The following is an 18,676-nucleotide window of genomic DNA, read 5'->3' as shown; positions in this document are numbered from 1 at the left end:
AAATAACAGGATGTATTGTTTTTCTGAGAGGAACACCCATCCAATCTGCTTTTTAATGGATCTGGCATTGTCAGCAAAATGATACATATCCTCCAACTCTACCTCAGTGCCTTCAATAAATTAATGTCAACAATCAGAGAATGGTCATGGTGTGGTGGCAAGAGCATTGGCTTGGAGATCAGGAAACTTGGGTTTGAATCCCACTTCTGACACTTACTATGTGTATCACCTTGGTTAAGTCACTCACATACCTTTAGTTTCCTCATCTATAATGTGAGGGTTTGAACTATGTGCCCTCCGAGTTCCCTCCTAGCACTTTTAAGTGTATGCTTCTGTGACATCATGACCCTATGAATCGGAATGTATATTTCAGAGGACAAAAACAGATCAATGTCTTTGCCACATCGGTGAGTAGGGGTTCTGGGCCATTTTTGTATCATGGACCCTTTGGATTTCTGGTGAACCCTCTGGTTCCCTTCTAAGAATAATGTTTTTAAATGTATAAAATAAAATCCATAGCATGATAAAGGAAAGTAATTATTTTGAAATAATGATGAAATGTTTTCCTATACAAGTTCATGGAAACCCTGAAATCTATCTATAGTCTCTTTAGGGGTCCATGGACCCCACTTTAAGAACCCCTGTATTTTCTAATGATTGTAAGTCGTCTTACCAAGATGGTGCTTCTTCATCCATATCTGGCACGGTTCTGCTACTTGGGTCACTGAAGTAGCCAAGTACTTCTAGAAGGTTGTTCTGTCTGAGCCTGTGGCCTTATTAGCATGGCAGAGTCAGTAGGGAACATAGTAGACTTGGCCATGACCATGAAGACACATCAGGACAGAGTAGATGAAGGGCGATCAAGCAGCTATCCTAAAAGCTCTGGGGATAGGTTGAGTCAGACAATTTGTTCCCCAGCAGTCCCTGTATCTTTCCTCCTTTGCTGATACCAACTTGCTAGCCTGAGTTTTTGCTTGTCCAAATGATTTTCTCTTTGATTTTGGCCCTCTGAAGCAACCCTGATACCGACTTGGCTTGGATATTTGGTTTACACTCTCTTGGAACCAGATTTGGACCCTGCCTGTTTTCCCCTGGAGAGGACTGCTACTCCCTAGATGGAATGTTTTCCCTTGTCACTCCAGACGTTGAATACCCCTTCCTCTGTACCCCACGCTGGGATACGACAGCTTCCACCTCCATGGGCTTCTTCTTGACCTATAATATCTTGGACCAAAGGATTGATTTCATTTCCTATTTTGGAATATCCTGTGTACCACCCTTCAAAGGCGAAAAACCCCCCAACACCTCTATATATCAGTGTGGTATAGTGGAATGAGAGTTAGAAATAACATTAGCAACTTTGATTCCAGTTCTCACCTCCAACATTTATTAAGCATTGCAACCTGGAGCAAATTACTTAAACTTGCTCATCCTCAATTTATGCACCTGCCAAATGGGAATGTAATTCTTATCAACTTCACAGGATTGTTGTGGGGAAAGCCCTTGGTAAACCTTAAAACACTATAGAAATGTGGGTTGTTGCTAGCTGGGAACAATTATATCAACTGTCAAACCATCTCTTACCTGAGGATGAGTATAACCAGACCTATCATTTTAAAAGCATTTTGAGAGGATACTGAGTGGAAGTATTATAACTAGGAATGATTGCATAATAAATCACTCCATCCAATTTACCATAGGTTTAAGCAGGCGTTATGGATTAGGTATGGTATTACACTCTACAGATGGGAAGACAAAAACAAAACAGTTACAGGATTACAGATTTAGAGCTGGAAGGGACCTTATAGATCATTGAGTCCAACTCCCTCCTTTTACAACAGGTTAGGAAACTGAGACCCAGAAATGGCCCATAGTAACACAGCTAATACGGGTTTGAGGAAGGATTTGAACCCAGGTCTTTGTGACTCCAGGCCCAGAATTCTAGCCACCATACCATGCTGACCCCAAAGAGTTTGCATTCTACTGGTGAAGGAATAACATGTACACAGATAAACAAATCACACACACACACACACACACACACACACACACACACACACTAATTCCAGCAGAGGCAAGAAAGTACTATCGACTGGGAGTGGGAAGGGTTGAGAAATTCTCCCTAGCCTCAAGAAGTTAGCCACATATCATTTAAAGGATGTTAAAAGTATGTAATTATTAATAATCAAAAGAATATATAGGCATATTTCAGAGACATTGCAGTTTGAGTTCCAGACCACTGCAATAAAGCAAGTCAACATGAATTTTTTGGTGTCCCAGTGCATCTAAAAGTTATGTTGACAGTATACTGTAGTCTATTAAGTAGACAATAGTAATATGCCTAAAAAATGTACATACATCAATTTAAAAATACTTTATTGCTTAAAAAAATGCCAGCCATCACCTGAGCTTTCAGCGAGTGTAATCCTTTTGCTGGTGGAGGGTCTTGCGTTGACTTTGATGGCTGCTGACTGTTCAGGGTGGTGGTTGCTGAAGGGCTGGGGTGGCTGTGGAAATTTCTTAAAATAAGACGACAATGAAGTTTGCTTTATCAATTGACTCTTCACTTGAACATTTAGAGGCTATTGTTGGGTTATTAATTGGCCTAATTTCAATATTTTTGTGTCTCAGGAAATAGGAAGGCCCAAGGAGAGCAAGAGAGAGATGAGGAATGGCAGGTCAGTGGAACAGTCAGAACATACACATTTATCAAATAAATTCACTGCCTTATGTGGGTGTGGTGCCCCAAAACAATGACAATAGTAACATCAAAGATCATTCATCACAGATCACACAACAGAAATAATAATAATGAAAAAGTTTGAAATATTACAAGAATTACTAAAATATAGCATAGAGAGAGACACAATGTGAGACTTGCTTGATGCAGGGTTGCTCAGACCTTAAATTTGTAAAAAATGCAATATCTGCAGAGCACAATAAAATGAAGTATGGCTATAATTAAAACTAAAGGATGTAATAAGCAGAAAATAATAATAATGAAAATGGTTCATACGTATAAAGTGTTTTAAAATGTCCAAATCCCTTCCTCAAAACACAGAATGAGATTGGCATGAGACACAGAATTCAATTATACAATTCAGTTCAGCAGACATGAGGCACCTACTATTTGAAAAGCACTTGCTGGGAGTTGAGGTTGGGGAGATACTAAGGTTAGATAAACCAGAGCCCCTGTCCTCTTGGAGTTTACAGCCTGAGTGGGGAAGAGGTAAGACAGGAAGACAAAAATTACAATGCAGTGTAGTTCTAGATTAGCTTGAGTGAGGCTCAAAGCCACATATTATGTGAGATCAGTCAGAGAAGGTCATTACCAACTTAGAAGGATCAGTAAAAGCTTCATGTAATGGGTGACACTTGATTTGAGACTTTAAAGGGGAAGAAGGAAAGAGCCCATGCCAGGCACAGGGAGTAGCATGCCCAAAAAGGAATGTATGCCATTTTTTGGGGACAGAGAGTAGTCAAGTCCCAGCACAGCGAGGGATAGAATTATGAAATAAGTCTGGAATGGAAGGGTGGTGCCAGATTCAACCCTGAATGCTAGACTTTTAACATTATCCTCTAGACAATAGGGAGCCACCTAAGATTAAGAGGAGTGACACATCCAGGTCTAAGAGGTGGTTTGTGAATGTGTTGCTAATGCGAACAAAATGTATTCTGGAACCCCATCAAGGAGATACTTGCATTGAATGAAACTCAAGTCTAATAAGATTAAGTCACAATCCAGTGAATGATTACATGTCCATCTTGATATAATGTTATCAGAATTGAAAGGAGAAATGGGGCAAATGGAGTTCATAGGAGAGCCAAAGATTTTTGTTAGGTTTCTGTCCGGTGGAGAGAAACATCTGGTGGATGTTGATAGTTCAGCTAGGAGAAAAGTGGTCTCCAAAATGGAATAGGATTCAGTTTTAGAGCCCTACTACAGTCTGAATGAATTTCCAGTTCTCTTGATGTCAATTTCAGGTAGCTTTCAATTTAACTAATTACAATTTTCAACTACAAGAGAAATTCAGAACAGGAACTAAGGAAGAAAGCTAAGGAAGAAAGAATAGAGATGTCCCTGGAGTGAAGAGACAACATCATCCCCTTCCTCTGTTTCTGCTCCTCTGACATTCTCTTGTCATGCCACCCCAGAAAAGGTGGACACATTGAATTATCCCAGGGTAGAAGAAAGGGAAACAGAGGCCAGTCAAGATTTTTTTTTAAAGAAGCTGTCACTTTTTTGTATGAAATCCTCAAAGCTCATGTATCATAATACCCACAGAATATTAGAACTGCAAGGAACCTTAGAACACAGAATGCTATAGTTGTAAGATACCTTAGAACACAGAAGATGGAATGTTAAAACTGGAAGAGACCTTACAATGTAGAATGTAGAATGTCAGCCTAGGAAAGGACTTTAGAGATAGAACATAGAGCATGTACGTGATGTTGGGTCTTCCTTACAATGAGAGGCAATTCCTGTTTCTTCACCTACAGTAGGATAATGGAAGAAGTTTTGTTTTTCTTGAAAAAAAATCAATTATTAAATAGGATGATCCCCTATAAAGGGAAAGATTGAGAACTGACAAGAAATAGGAGAGAGATTAAAGATTGTTCTTGCTCTGATATAGAGATTTTCTCCTATAGTCAATCAATCTTAGATCAGCCCAACAGACAGCTCTTGATTATACATAAAGTGAAGAAGACCCGGACTGGGGATTATCTAACTGCATATCTATTGTTTAGAGGGGGGGGAGGGAAACCTGCGGCCCTGAGGCTACATGTGACCCTCTAGGTCCTCAAGCGCAGCCCTTTGACTGAATCCAAACTTCATAGTTCTGTCAAACTTGAACTCAGTCAAAAGGCTGCACCCAAGGACCTAGAAGGCCACATGTGGCCTCAGGGCCCAAGGTTCCCCACCCCTGGTCTAGACAGTAGACACAGTGTAGTATAGCACAAAGAGCTCTGACTTTGAAATCTAGAGAGAGGAGTTCAAATCCTGCTCCCAACATTTACCAGCTATATTACCATAGACAAGTTATAAAACCTCTGTGAGTCTCAATTTTCTCATCTGTAAAAGAGGGATGATAACAGGCAAGGAGAGCCAGGGGTGGCTCTGGGATGATTCAAGAGCACCTCTTCTGCCCACCCTGCTCTGCCCTTCCTCATGTTCTTCCACTGGAGAATGTAAATATATTTATTTTTTATTTTGAACTTTACAAACATCAAATAAAATGAAGATTTCTGTGTACAAAATAGAGCAGAAAGAGAAGAGCGTACACAAAACCATGAATCTTTATTTTAGGCAACTTGCTTTTCCTCTTAAATATATAATTAATTCAATATGTAACTTTCAAAGCTGTCCTGATTGTCTTGTGCTTTTTTTCTGGCCTTCCAGCTGCTTTCTCTGTGCATTAAAAATAATGTGTCAATGACCCTCTTTTCGTCCTTTTTCTCCCCCCAGCCCTATCACTAATCCCCTCATTCCTCCATCTCCTCCATCAAAATTGAAAAAAAAAACAAAGAAAAAAACCCTTGGAACAAATGTGTATACTCAAAAAAGCCAATCCCAACATTGACCATGTCTAAAAATGTCTCATTCTGCAAGGTATACACATTTAATTTCCTAGCATATAGTAGGGGGAGACAGAGTCTCTACTTTATATATAGCATGATATACTGAAACCACTTACCTCACAGAGCCTGTTGTGATCAATTGAAATAATTCATAGAAAAAGTGTTTTGCAAGCCTTTGAGTACCGTATAAACCTCAGCTCTTATTTATAGACAATTTTCGTCCATTTGGTTTTTCCTGTTTAGATTGTTAGGCCAAGCTCTTCTGAATGGTTGCAGATCTCATTGATGAAGTCCTGTCATACTTTGGGGCTTCACACAAAGAGTACAGTGTCATCTTCAAACAGGAGCTTGCTGATCAATTCTTAATTTATCTGAAAAATTGAAAGACCCAAAATGATTACTTAATAGCATGATATTATTGAGTTTTTAAAAAGATGATCAAGACCACATCAATAATTATGGGCTCATAGGTCCATTTTCTTGTCTCTGTACAATCTCTATGAAATTAATTCCTATATATCAAAAATGTATTTAATTTTAAAAACAAATGAGAAGGGAGCAATCAGGAAGACTTTTGCAAACACATTTCTAGAGATTGAACCTTCTCTCTGTCTTTTCCCCAAATTACCTTGTATATATTTTCTATATGCCTATAGATGCAGCAAGTAAGCTCCTTGAGGACAGGGACTACTTGACCTGTTTTTGTAGCCCCTTTACCTAAAACAGTGCCTGGCACATAGTAGGCTCTTAATAAATGCTTGTTGATTGACTGATTCATTGCCTGAGTGGCCTCCATCTACTACTCTGCCTAGGTTCAACTCCAAGGAACAAGATTCCCCTCTCCTAGGATATGCTCATTATTTCCAAACTAACTACCATGCTGCTGACTCCCTTAGCCTCCTCTCTCTTCTGATTGGAAGGCAGGAAGTAGGAGCACCAAACTCCTCCCAATGCCTTTCTTTATAGAGAGCAGAAACTGGACTCAGCTCAGTCCACTTTGCATCTGCTGCTCTGCCTGGTTTCTACTCCATGCAACAAGATGCCTCCACGCTGTGTACCACCTCATGCTCCCCCCCCAACATTCTCCCTACTTTCCTGCCTTCTTTTGTATGTTGTCTTCTCCCCATTAGACTGTAAGCTCCTTGAGGGAAAGGACTATCTTTCTTTTTATTAATTGTAACCCTAGCACTTAGCACAGTGCCTGGCATATAGTAGATAATTAACAAATGTTTATTGTTTTGTATTGAAAGCTGTAGAGAAGACAAGATCTTGTTGGGTTTTTTAAGTTAACTTTGTTGAGCAAAATGCAACCTCAAAGACCATCTTTTAACAAGGTATCTAATGTTACAACAATGAGAGATTTCTTGATAAATGTGTTCAGTCATTTTTCTGGCATGTCTGACTCTTCTTGACCCCATTTGGGGTTTTCTTGGCAGAGATACTAGACTGCTTTGCCATTTCCTTCTCCAGATCATTTTACAGATGAAGAAACTGAGGCAAACAGGGTGAAGTGACTTGCCCAGGATCACACAGCTAGTAAGTGTCTCAGGCTGGATTCAGACTCAGAAAGATACCTTCTTGACTCCAGGCCAGCATTCTATCCACTGCACCGCCTAGCTGCCCTTCTTGATAAATTCAATCACTTAGTAAGTTAGCTAATTGATCTTCTGATCATCACTATTAGTTGAGGTATCAAATAGGGTGATTCAAGCACCAAAAGTGTTCACTACCCTCAGAGAAGCAAGGGAGAACGTTCTCCACTGACTTGACCATGACTGTACAACTAACAGTCAGAGGTAAGACTTCAGCCCAAGTATACTTGTTCCCAAGGAGAGTTCCCTGGCTACTGGGTCACATCAATAAGCATATTGGGCCCTGGGGCACAAAGAAAAAATGAAGCTGTCCCTGCTGTCAGGGAGCTTACCTTCTCTCACCACATTAGCCACACAAACTCTAAAATCTAATTTTTATGATCCTGAAAAAAAAAGCTAAAAAAAAGATAGTTAACTAAAGAAGGGAGATTCTGAGCCTGGCTCCATAAAATTTGGCTTGCTCAAAGAGGGATGCTTTCTTTATCAGGTCTGCACAGGCAGTAGAGATTGGCTGCTGGCATCCGCTCGGGAGTTTTGTGCACAGTCATTGATATTATCATCATGATGATCTTTGTCAGAGATAAAAGAAAACAGTGACCACAAGCCTTTCAGAGGCCAGCTCTGGATTTTCCACATGCTTATAAATATCATATTGATGATACAGGGTTGTTTTCCTGAAGCATTCAAACAGGAAAGATATTTCAGCTCTTCCAGCTTTGATTTTTTTCTGAATGAGATATCTGATCCCTATCTCCTAGCACCCATCTAAGGAGAAGCCTGAGGTCAACTTTCAGGGTGTTTACTTTGCAACTTTGTCCTGGTGGTAGCTATTGCTTTATCTTAAATAGAACATCTTTCTTTGACAAATATGACAAATACAGAGAAGCATAGAAAGATTTACATGAACTGATGCAAAGTGAAGTAAGCAGATACAGGAAAATGATATGAACCATGGCTACAACAATGCTCTGAAGGAGAGAGACAATGTAAGTGGGCAACAATAGAAAACAATGTAAAAGAAAAGAGCCATATCAACAAACAACTGAAAATGAATGTTGTAAAATTACAAAGAAAAAACTTTGCCCCAAAGAAGAAATATGATAACATACCCCTTTTCCTTCTTTACCTATTTGGGAGATCCATGGGCATGAAATATTACGTATATTGTCAGGTTTTTTCAATGTATTGATTTTGTTGATTTTTTCCTTCTTCCTCTTTTTTCTTTTTCAAACAATTCATTATCATGTAAGATGCCTCTATGGAGGGAAGAGGGAAGAGGGTAGAGAAGGGATACAGGGGGAAATGTTGGTGATGTAAAAACAAAAGATAGTAATAAAATTTATTTTCTAAAAGAAAAAAAAGACCGTTTTTCCTTTCCATAGAACTGAAACGTTCTCTCTTCTCATTTCCACCTCTTCTACCTCTACCACTAATGGAGTGGAATGAAACGAGAAGAGATGGATTCTAAGTCTTCTTTTCCAGTTTCAAGATTCTATGAGTCATTGGTCCTATGCCTGGATCAGCTTAGCCAAGGAAGGTTTCCCGGCTCAGGAAACGTATCACTTATTTTGGATAGAGACTAACCTGCATTGTGCGTGTGCGCGCGTGCGCGCGTGCGCGCGTGTGTGTGTGTGTGTGTGTGTGTGTATACATACATAACATATGTATATACACACTTATACACAAATCTACACACATATTTATGTTTTATATATTATATATGTTATCTTGTGTGAGAAAACTGTTTTCTGCCAATGCAGGTCAGCACCTTCTCTGATACTTGTAATCTTAGAGAATTGCCTAGAGTACTGAGAGGTTAAGTGACTTGTCCAAAATCACACAGCCAGTATTTTTCAGAAATCAGGATTTGAGCCCCACTCTTCCTGGTTTTGAGATCACCTGTTTATCCATTACATCATATTGCTTCTCAGTTATTTATATATAGCACTTATATGGAGAAATGTGTGTATTTTTTTTATCATCCTCATTTTGTAATCACTCTCCCCTAAATTCCTCCTCCACCTTCAGTAGAACTCTTTCTTGTAACAAAGAAGGATAATTAAGCAAAGCATTTCTTTGGTCATGGCTGACAAAGTATGCCTCATCCCAGACCTAGTCTCAAATCCAGAGGCGGTAGGCATGCTCCACTGTGAGATTTCAGAGGAAGTGACATTTGGTCAGTGCATCATTCAGGATTCTGATGCTTTTAACCACTGTTTTCCTTTTCCAATGTGTGCATTTTCTAACGAGTTCTAAGTACTTACTTAATATGCCACTAAAGAAGTTGCATCATTTTTTTGATGAGTTTCCTTGTTTCTGAGCCCCTGCTTTTCATTTGATTTTAAATGAACAAGAATTCAGTCTGACATCAAAAAGGATGTCAGCTGTTTTGTCTTTTTTTTTTCTTTTCCAGGCCCTTCTACATCCTTAGTTACTGTTGGTTAATAATCATGGGGTCACTCAAAGTGCTTTTGTTCTAGGGACCTTTCAAGGCAAGCCAAGGCAGCCGTTCAGAGAACTTCTCTTGTTTGTAGACAAAAATACATTAAAACAACCAAGGGAGCTATTACTCTTCTGCATAATTATTTTTAATGTCTCGCTGGACATGTATGAAATGCCTTTCAGGCCCTTGGGAGACAAATTAGAAGAAATGCTTTGTTTTGTTTGAAATCTTGGAACTCGGTCTTTGTTACATTTCTGTTCAGTTTGGGCATTGCGTAACACTCCCTCCCAAAGATGCTGCCCCATTTTGGCTGATTCTAGGGATCCAGACGGTACAGGAGATAAGCGATGCTTTGTGGATCTTGTTATCTTCTTTTGGGCCAGTTGATTTTTTTCCAATGCAACCCCTGCTAAGTTCTATCCTGGTTCGAAGTTAACCTTTTGCCCCATTCAGGTGAGCTGGAAATGCTTCTCACAGCAGGCATCTGGCCCATCTCTCTTGGCCTCATTTTTCCATCCCCAGACTTCCAGCCTTTCTCTTCAGCACCACAGAGAGCTGGGTAGGGAGCAGAGACAGGTTGCAGGACTGGTCAAATCTACCTAAGAAGCATTTATTAAAGAGCAAGGTAGAGAGGTAGTGTGGCCTAGTGGATAGAGAGTTGGTGTGGGGTCAGCAAGACCTGCATCCATGTACTGCTTCTGATACATATCAGCTCGGAGACCATGGATAGGTCATTTAAACTCTCAGGGCCACAGGCAACTCTCTGAGTTGAAGATAAGTCCCAAAATAGTGGAAGGAGATTCCATACAAGGACTTCCCTACACTTATGAAATTACTGATTTGGTCTCCCTCCACCTCAACTAATATAAAGACAAAAAAACCCATAAAAAATCCCTGCCCCTCTAGGAACTTATATTCATCTTAGTTTGGTAGAAAGAGCAATGGAGTCAAGTTTGAATCCTGTTTCAGCTACCTCCTACCTTTGTGACCTTGGACATGTCCCTTCATCTCTCTAGGCTGCAGTTTCTTCATGTTTGAAAGGAAGGAGTTGTTTTATATGAATAAGATGGACCCTTCTGGCTCAAAAATCAATAGTCTTTGATCATGTCCTAGTTATTATAAATAATTAATTTTCAATAATATCTTTTCCCCATCATGTCCTCTATAAAGCACTTAGGTGACTGATAATTTTTAAGAACATTGAGAGTGATATAGCAGAAAGAGTGCTCACTTTGGGGGTCAGAAACCAGGCTCAAATTCTGCTTCCGACAGTTACTTAATAATGTGATTGGGGCAAGTCAACAGCTTCTCAGAATTTGAGTTTAGTTGTCTGCAAAATGGGGATAATAATACTGATATCCTCTTCCTCCTTCATCATGTGTGACTTGCTAACTGTAAGCAAAAAAATGGCTGAAATGTCCTTATTCCAAGAAAGCCACTGATAACAAAGAAAGAAAACTTAGGGTGTCCTAAAGTCTTAGTGGGGTTTTAAGCTTTGGCAAAACTTTTTGTTGTAGCAAAAAAAAATCTGAAAACAAAATACATGCCAATCAACTGTGGAGGTGGTTCAATAAATTGTGGTACATGGATGTAATGGAATACTGCTCTGCTGTAAGAAATGATGTATGTGACAAGCACAGAGAAGCATGGAAAGACTTATGTGAACTGATGCAAGGTAAAGTAAGCAAAAGCCAAAAAAAAATAGACACAGTGACTACACCAATGTAAATGGAAAAAGCAACAACCATAAAATAACTGAAAAGAATGTTGCAAAACTATAAAGAACAAGCTTGAATCCCAGTCAAGTCAGCAAACATTTATTAATCACCTGCCATGTTCCAGGCGCTGTGTTCCACTCTGACAATACAATAGAAAGAAGTCCCTGCTTTCAAGGGGCTTACAGTCTAATGGGGAAACAGAATGTAAACAACTATGTACAAAGAAGTTATAGACAAGTCAAAATGGAGATAACCACAGAGGAAAGGCACTAAGGAAGACTGGGAAAGCTTCTTACAGAAGGTGAAATTTTAGCTGAAACTTCAAGGAAGCCAAGGAATGAAATAAACCTAGGAAGTGGAGAGGAGGAAGGATAGAGTTTGAGGCATAAAGGTCAGCCAGTGAAAATGTCCAAGTCAAGAGACGGAGGGTCTTGTTCAAGGAACAGCATGGAGATCCAATGTCACTAGACTGAAAAGTGGAGGAGAGTAAGGTGTAAGAAGACTGGAAAGGTAGGAAGAGGTCAGGTTATAAAGGGTTTTGAACACCACATAGAGGGTTTTATATTTGGTCCTGGAGGTGATAGGGAACCCCTGGAGTTTATTGAGTAACAGAGTGACAGTCAGACATATGCCTTAGGAAGATTGAGGATGGACTATAGCGGGGAGACACTTTGGCAGGGAAGACCATTCAGCAGGTTATTGCAATAGTCTAAGAATGAGGTCTAAGCCAGGATGGTGGTAGTGTCAGGAGGTGCATATGGAAGATGTTATAAAGGTAGAAATGGCAGGGCTTGGTAATTGATTGGATAGGGAGGGAATGAGGGTGAAAAGCTGAGGATGGTAAGTAGGTTGGGAACCATGGTGACTGAAAGAATGGTGGTGCCCCCAACTGCTATAGGGAAGTTGTTTGGGAGGGAAAGGTAATGAGTGCAGCCCCAACAAAGAGATAGGAGAAGATATCTCCCCTCACTCTTCTGTAGTCAGTCAGTCCATCAGTAAGCATTTATTAAGCACCCCCTATATGCCAGTCACTATACCAAGTGCTGGGGATACAAAGAAAGATAAAAGATAGTCCCTGCTTTTGAAGATCTCAGTCTAATGGGGAAGATAAGCTATGTACAAAGTATGTACAAGATAAATGGGAATTAATCAGCATTAAGGGGGATCGGGAAAGACTTCTTGAAGAAGGTAGGATTTTAGCTGGGACTTGAAGGAAGCTAGAGAAGCTAGGAGGCAGAGATGAGAAGGGGAAGAATTCCAGGCATCAGAGACAGCCAGAGGAAATACCTGGAGTCTGGAGATGGAGGGTTTGTTATACTGCATGTACTATCAGATTCCCCCTCTCCCCCAGATATAATGATCAATTTTGCTGATTTTTCCCTTTTTTCTTTCTTCTTCCTTTTCCCTTTCTTACTTCCTATCTTCTTCCTATCTTCTTTTTTCTTTCTTTCTTTCTTTCTTTCTTTCTTCCTTTCTTTCTTTCTTTCTCTTTCTTTCTCTCTTTCTTTCTCTCTTTCTCTCTCCCTTCCTTCCTTCCTTCCTTCCTTCCTTCCTTCCTTCCTTCCTTCCTTCCTTCCTTCCTTCCTTCCTTCCTTCCTTCCTTCCTTTCTTTCTTTCTTTCTTTCTTTCTTTCTTTCTTTCTTTCTTTCTTTCTTTCCTAAAGGATGGTTCTCAGGGAGGAGGTAAAGGGAAGGATTCAGGAGGAATTTAAGCAATGTAAAAACAAAAGTTAAATTTTTTTAAAGTGCTTTGTAAGCTGTAAAACTTATGGGTAAACACTTGTAACTGATTGCCTTGAGACTTGAATTCTTGTCTTGTTTCTGTTTCATTACTGTCTGACCTTAGGCAAGTGACTGAACTCTCTTGCGGCCTTTCTTCCTTTTTTCATTAGTAAAACAATGACCTCCAATGTTTCTTCTGGCTCTTAAGTTGAATAAATTTGAACTATAGGATTCTGTAGTCACCCTTTCTCTCACTCCAACCCAGGCAAGTCTGCTGAAGGTTCCCAATAAAACCCCCAAATAGAATGACATTCGAGCTGTACAAAAGTCAGATGGACCACCTCAGTAGGTGGTGAATTAATTCCCCATCAATGAAATTTTTAAAGCAGGGATCAGAAGAGCATCTGTCAATAATAACTATGGAGGAGATTCATGACTGGAGTATTAGGCAAGATGAGATGACCTCTGTAGTCCTTTAAAATCAGAGAGTCTATGAATCTTTGATGCTACCACTATCATCCACCATCATCCAACATTGTAGCTCACCTGAGCCACTTCACCTCTGAAGAATCCTTCCTTTATATAGTAGACAGTCTTGGAACATTCAAATCTGAAGTCCTTGAATGAGATAGAAAATTGTACTGTCTCAGACTGAAAACAAGTCAAAAGATCCTTAACTTAGGATCCAGAGGTCTTCTGGTCAATTGGTCTCAGTTCATGGATGAGAAAACTGAGTCCCTTTGAGCTAAAGTGACAAGTTCAGACAGGCAGAAATGAGCAAAGCCAGAAACTGAACTTGATCCTCTGGCTCCAAACTTAACTGTCTTCCTACTGTACTATTATGTATGCTATATTTGGTCTGATCTAAGTGTTACTAGGGAGTAGGTAGGTGTCTCAGTGACTGGGCTGGCAGCACTGGGCTGGGAGTCAGGTAGACTCACCATTCTGAGTTCAAATCTGACCTCAGATACTAATGGTATGACCTTGGGCAAGTCACTTCACCCTGTTTGCCTTGGTTTCCTCATCTGTAAAATGAGCTGGATAAGGAAATGGCAAATCATTCCAGTATTTTGCCAAGAAAACCTCACACAAAGAGTCAGACACAACTGTGATGACTCAACAAAAACAAAGGAAGATTACTAGGAAGGTCAAGTTAAATTTGGGAAATTAGGGAGAGTGGAATTGAGACACTAAGTGAGAGCCATTTAAGAGCCTCTTATCTAATAAGAATTATTTAAAGAATCTCAATTTTGTCTGAAGGTGAGAAGCTAGGCTTTACTGACACCGTTGTTTGAAAGCTACCATGTTGTTAATGGCCACAATAATAGTTTTTTTTTAATGTGCTTCTCTTTTAAAAAATATTTTTTTCAATTAACAAGCATTTGTTTTCTCTCTCTACCACAAACACCCCTCTCTCCATTGGAAAAAGAAAATCTTTATGACAAATAAGCACAGTCAGGTAAAAACAAATTCCCGTATTAGCCATGTCCAAAAATGTGTGTCTAGTTATACATCTTGAGTCCGTCACTTCTCTGTGAGAAGATGCTTCATCATTGGTTCTTCGGAATCAGAGGACCACAATAATGCAAAGGCAAACAACATCGAAAGGCTTCAGAACTTTGAAGCTGCTAGGGATCCATTATGACCTCAGAGGACTGCCAGTGAAGCATGCCTCTGGCCTCCTAGCAGAGAGGTGGTGGTCTACAGGCGTAGAAAGAAGCATTCATTTTCACACTTAACCAATATGTTGGTTTGTTTGCTTAACTTATTGATTCATTACAAAGGAAGGTTCTATTGGGAGCATGCAGTTATTAAGTAGTGAAAAATACAAGAAGAAAAAAGCGTTAATAAAATGATGTTTGTTTTTTTTCTTAAGTTGTTTGAAACCAAATGGTTTTTCTTCTGGAGTCTTCATGAGGGGATGGTTTGGACAGGGTTCCTCTTGATCTAAACACTGAATAAGAAAATCAGTCTTTAACAGGGCGAGCTAAATAAACAATTCCTCAAGGGTATTAAGCACCCTATTACTGAGTCCTCTGAGATTGAGGTAATTAGGTCTGTGTTTAGAGAATCCCATTGTCTTCAAGGGAACAGAACACAATTGACCTAACAGATGTTCCTGCTTTTCCAATAATAATACATCGTGTTCATTTGGAACATAGCTAAAGTGTTCATGCTGACTTAGAGGTCCAACTGCAAAATCTGGGATTCAGATCCTGGGGATTTATCACACCCACCGGAGCACATTGGCTTCAGAAGCCTCTGAATGAATGGGCCGTCTGCGTTAACATAGGCTCTGTCCTCTCCAAAAGATAACATCTTGTTTCTCCAGCCTACATTTTCTGTAACTTCTTTCATAACACAATTTTGGGGGAAAAAACCAACAATGTGTGAGAACACGTCAAGCTGGGAAAGGCTCAGAGGGGATGTCGCAATAAATATGTCAGGTATCCAGAATAGCTGGTGATATTTATTTGGTCTTTGAGCAGGAATTATTGGACTGTGAGAAACTGGAGTCATTTCTCAAGATCTCAGATTTCCTGGTAGTGCATATATGTTGGCAGGCAGCTGAGGTTGATGCTAATTTGTTTATAAATCATCAGAAAAGGAGGATCTAGTAATCTCTCTAATCAGATGTGCTAATGAGGAAGCTGAATTAGATGACAGAAGTATCTTTCAGTGCCTTTAAGAAATATCTTAGTATGATGAGTCTGTTAGTCAACAAACATTTATTAAGTGCCTACCTCGTTCCAAGCACTGGGGATACAAAGAAAAGCAAAAGATAGTTCCCATTCTCAAGAAGCCAAGTCTACTGGGAAAGCATAAAGACAACTATAAACAAACAAGCTGTATACAGGATAAACTGGAATTAATCAGCAGATGGAAGGTGTTAGCATTAAGGAGGGATAGGGAAAAACTTCTTGGAGTACATGGGATTTTAGCTAGGTCTTGAAGGAAACCAGGGACGCCAGGAGGTGGAGAAAAAGAGGGAGAGAATTCCAGGCATGAGAAACAGTCAATGAAAATGCACAAGACAGACAGTTAGGTGGCACTGTGGACCCTGGGCAAGTCACTTAACCCTGATTACCCCCCCCCCAAAAAAAAAACACTTAACAAAAATAAAATGTATAGGGGGTGTTGTTTGTCCTTCATTCTCAAAGAGAACCGTGACATAAACGAGGTGATGCCATGGTATTTCTTTTGAAGGATGAGCCATGTAAGCATCTTACTTCTGTATGTGTGTGCCTAGCAGCACCCTGTTGACTGCTTAGAGATGAATTCCAAATTGAATTCATTGATTGATTTCACTTTGATCTGATTGATTCACTGATTGAATTTCAAAGACTGGGGCTGTCTCAGGATAATTGACTGGCTGAGTCTCAGATGGATGGGCTTTTGCCTTTTCTCTTGTACCTATCTTCCAGAGTACAATGTGGGGTGAGTGTGGGGGAGGAAGGAGGCAAAGAGAGAAAGAGTTAATAGTGCCATGGGTGAAGGCTGAAGGGCATAGAAAAAGCAGATGTGTTTGCCCACGTGGTTTGAGAGAAGAGTTCCTGAAAATGGACATTCCTATCTCAACAGGCAGCAGCAGCCAAGGCAATGACAGAGTTTGTCCTCTCAGCTGAAGAAAGGAGCTAATGGGACCTTACGTCTACGACCTCAGAGAACATCTAGTCCAACTTCTTAATTTTTCGATGATGAAGAAACCAAGGCCCTTTGAAGTTACATGATTTGTCCAAGGTCACAAAGGTAGTAAACATCAATGGAGGCACTTGAACCCGATGCTCTCATGCTAGAATCCATTCTCTTTCTAACTCACCAAAAGTTCATGGCCAATTTTTATGAATCTGAACATCCTATATAGACTGAAGGGCATTTCAGTTTCCTAGGCATTTTGACCCCATGTTCTGATCTTCTCACCAGAGAAGGGATATTTCCTGGGTATCATCTACCTAGGGGGTTACCTTGAGAGAGAAGGGGAATTCTTGATGTAACTTGTCTCTTGGAGAAAGAAGGCTTCATACGGCCCCAGTAAGAATAGCAATGGCTAAAGCCATGAATTGGAGGCCAGTGATCAAGCTTACCACCATCATCATTATCTCCATTAATATAATGAATGATTGCAGTGTAGGTCTGATGAGAAGTGGGCTGCCAATTCAATAAACTAAAATTTTTTTTTGCCTTCCAGTGCCAAAGAGGCACTACAAGTCTTGAGGACACCATGTAAGACCCTGAGGAGAAAGAGATTTCATTGTAACATAAAAGAGTTGGTTATTGAAGTTCAGTTCATTTGCCAGGGAAACTTATGGGCTATTTTGAAAGCTTTATGTGTTTTCAGTTTTTGTTTATAGGCTACTTGGAATACTTTTCACCTTCAGCATTTTCTGTGTGATGAAAAATGTTGTCCCCTACCCATATGCATCTACTACCTTCAGTGCTTGTATGGGAGCTAGAGATCCCTTTTATCCATATTTGTGAAAACCTAGATTCAAACTACATTTGGAAATTTTACTGGAGTGAACTCTAGGTGGGGTAAACAAGGCAAAATGAAATATAATTCTTCCTTAGGCCATCCCCTAAGACTGTACATGATCTGTAGAACTCCAGGGATTTTGGAGGACCCTGGGTCATGAGTTATAGATCTAAAAAAAAAGCCATCAATAAAACATTTTTTAATCTCCAAGATCAAAAAGAAATTTTTTTTGGAGTGGCATCTCATTACTGGGAAGAGAGAGAGAGAGAGAGACAGAGACAGAGAGAAATATAGAGACACACAGAGAGGAACTATAGATTCCATTTATAGCAGCATTATTTGTTATTGTAAAAAACAAAATGAAATCTGGAAATAAATGAAATGTCCAACAATCGAGCAGTGACTGAAATAAAGTATTGTATATAATGCAGTAGAATATTATTAGGTTGTAACAAGATGTTATTGACAAGCAACCTTAGTTTTCCTATCTGTCTTTGGAGACCCATCTCATGTACCTAACTCTAGGTCTTGTCCCCACTCAGGCTGTTCTCTGGTTTCTCCTGCCTCTGTTAAGATAGGATAGAGACTTGTCTTGTTAGTACAGGCTCACAGTTCTCCAGAAGCTCAAGTAGATAAACCATGGGTAATTCTTCATCACCAGTGGACATAGCTATCCAGCTGTGTTCTGTTACAAATATATTGGGATAAATGAGCAGAAGGTTAAAGGGGACACAGGCAATACCTTATAAGGCATTAGGGGCATTTCATTTGTAGGACTTCATGTATACTAATGCAAATAGTTGTGAAGTATATTCAATCAATTTTATTGATGTTTGAAGCTCATGCCATGTTATGAAATTTAAAACTATAAAGAATTTTAATGAAGGTTATTAGACTGTTCCACTCATTAACAATAATAGCTAACATTTATATGGCACTTAATATGTATTGGGCACTGTCCTAAGTACTTTATAATTATTATCTTATTAGATTTTCATAACGACCTTGAAAAGCAGATGTTATTATTATACCCATTTTACAGTTGAAGAAACTGAGGCAAACAGAGATTAAGTGACATGCCTAGAGTCACACAACTTAACAATTGCCTGAGGCTGGATTTGAACTTAGGTCTTTCTGACTCCAGGTCC

At 39.6% G+C, this 18,676-nt stretch overlaps 1 long non-coding RNA gene across 5 annotated transcripts in view; it reads right to left on the bottom strand.

The window, feature by feature from the left end:
- Positions 1-1,325: 1,325 nt before the first annotated feature.
- LOC144455493 (uncharacterized) overlaps positions 1,326-18,676 on the bottom strand; it is a 39,918-nt gene continuing 22,567 nt past the window's right edge. For 2 of the 5 annotated variants that reach the window (XR_013484192.1, XR_013484194.1), the window contains 3 exons: positions 8,282-8,428; positions 5,697-5,951; positions 1,326-2,519 (listed from right to left, as the gene is read on the bottom strand). This is a non-coding gene — a long non-coding RNA (uncharacterized LOC144455493). Of the gene's footprint in view, positions 2,520-4,771; positions 5,411-5,696; positions 5,952-8,281; positions 8,429-18,676 lie in introns of those variants that run through there. The other 3 variants (XR_013484195.1, XR_013484193.1, XR_013484196.1) reach the window with 3 other exon arrangements.

This window comes from Phascolarctos cinereus, unplaced genomic scaffold (assembly GCF_003287225.1).
Source record: "Phascolarctos cinereus isolate Bilbo 61053 unplaced genomic scaffold, phaCin_HiC Scaffold_9;HRSCAF=440, whole genome shotgun sequence".
NCBI lineage: Eukaryota > Metazoa > Chordata > Mammalia > Diprotodontia > Phascolarctidae > Phascolarctos > Phascolarctos cinereus.
Note: the sequence above shows the minus strand (reverse complement) of the source record. Positions and strands in the feature narration are given on the sequence as shown.